General features: G+C 55.5%; 1 pseudogene; it reads left to right on the top strand.

The window, feature by feature from the left end:
• The first annotated feature begins 1,180 nt into the window (after nucleotides 1–1,180).
• On the top strand, nucleotides 1,181–1,299 carry LOC134962664 (5S ribosomal RNA; annotated as a pseudogene).
• Nucleotides 1,300–1,741: the final 442 nt, after the last annotated feature.

The following is a 1,741-nucleotide window of genomic DNA, read 5'->3' as shown; positions in this document are numbered from 1 at the left end:
CCAGTGCCATATATTCCCCCCCAGTGCCACATATGCCCCCAGTGCCAGATATTCCCCCAGTGCCAGATATCCCCCCTAGTGCCAGACATCCCCCCCCAGTGCCAGACATCCCCCCCCCAGTGCCATATATGCCCCAGTGCCAGACATCCCCCCCCAGTGCCAGATATCCCCCCCAGTGCCAGACACCCCCCCCCCAGTGCCATATATGCCCCAGTGCCAGACATCCCCCCCCAGTGCCATATATGCCCCAGTGCCAGATATCCCCCCCCAGTGCCAGACATCCCCCCCCCAGTGCCAGATATCCCCCCCCAGTGCCATATATGCCCCAGTGCCAGATATCCCCCCTAGTGCCAGACATCTCCCCCCCAGTGCCATATATGCCCCAGTGCCAGACATCCCCCCCCCAGTGCCAGACATCCCCCCCCCAGTGCCATATATGCCCCAGTGCCAGATATCCCCCCTAGTGCCAGACATCTCCCCCCCAGTGCCATATATGCCCCAGTGCCAGACATCCCCCCCAGTGCCAGATATTCCCCCCAGTGCCGCCGTCGCCGCTTATTGGAGGGACACGGAGGGCACAGATCGCCTCTCCTGTGTCCCTCCTGCTGCATCATCTCCAGCGGCCGCGGGTCTAATAGGGGGAAGTGCCGTCCGTGAGCCAATTAGAGCTCACGGACGGCACTTCCCCCTATTAGACCCGCGGCCGCCGGAGATGATGCAGGAGGGACACAGGAGAGGCACACGCTGTGCCGTCCGTGTCCCTCCAACAAGCGGCGGCGGAAGGAGAAAGCAGACTGACATGCGGGCGCTCGTCCGCATGTCAGTCTGCTGTAATCAGTGGCGCCCCCGCAGCCCCTCGCCCCCAAGCCACCGCGAGGACTGCGGGGGCAGTAGTTACGCCACTGACTGGTGCCTATATCTGTGTTTGGGAATATGGGGTGAGCACCTACACCCACTCTGATGCAACTGTACCAACAACAGTGACCATATGATTTACATCCTCTGTATACCCTTACCAATGAGTAATTGATAGGTGAATGACGATCACTAAAAACACAAACCCAGCACATCTGTGTCCAAAGAGTCTATCCATAGGGGACATGTTATCACCGACATTCCCCTTCTGGGCCTAAAAATTCTTCTATAAAAGTGGCACTTTGCCTTTGGAAAGTGACCCCTAACCTACTACCATACCACACTGTATATGCCCAAACTCGTCCGATCTTGGAAGCAATACAGTGTTGGGTCTGATCAGTACCAGGCTGGATGACCACTTGGGAATATCAGGTGTTGTAGGTTCCATATAGCACGTTTTCAGAAATAGAAGCACCTGCATGGTTTCTGAGATATATTTATATATATATTAGTGATGAGCGGGTTCGGTTCCTTGGAATCCGAACCCCCCCGAACTTCACCCATTTTACACGGTTCCGAGGCAGACTCGGATCCTCCCGCCTTGCTCGGTTAACCCGAGCGCGCCCGAACGTCATCATCCCGCTGTCGGATTCTCGCGAGATTCGTATTCTATATAAGGAGCCGCGCGTCGCCGCCATTTTCACTCGTGTATTGGAGATGATAGGGAGAGGCCGTGTGCAGCGTTCTCTCAGTTGTATTCAGTGTGTTGCAAATATCTGTGCTCAGTGTGCTGCAAATATCTGTGCTCAGTGTGCTTGCAAATATTTGTGCTCAGTGTGCTGAAAATATCTACGTTCTCTGCCTGAAAAATGCTCCATATCTGTGC

This window comes from Pseudophryne corroboree, chromosome 9, assembly GCF_028390025.1.
Source record: "Pseudophryne corroboree isolate aPseCor3 chromosome 9, aPseCor3.hap2, whole genome shotgun sequence".
Classification (NCBI taxonomy): domain Eukaryota; kingdom Metazoa; phylum Chordata; class Amphibia; order Anura; family Myobatrachidae; genus Pseudophryne; species Pseudophryne corroboree.
The sequence above is the reverse complement of the archived record's forward strand: the minus strand, read 5'-3'. Positions and strand labels throughout refer to the sequence as shown.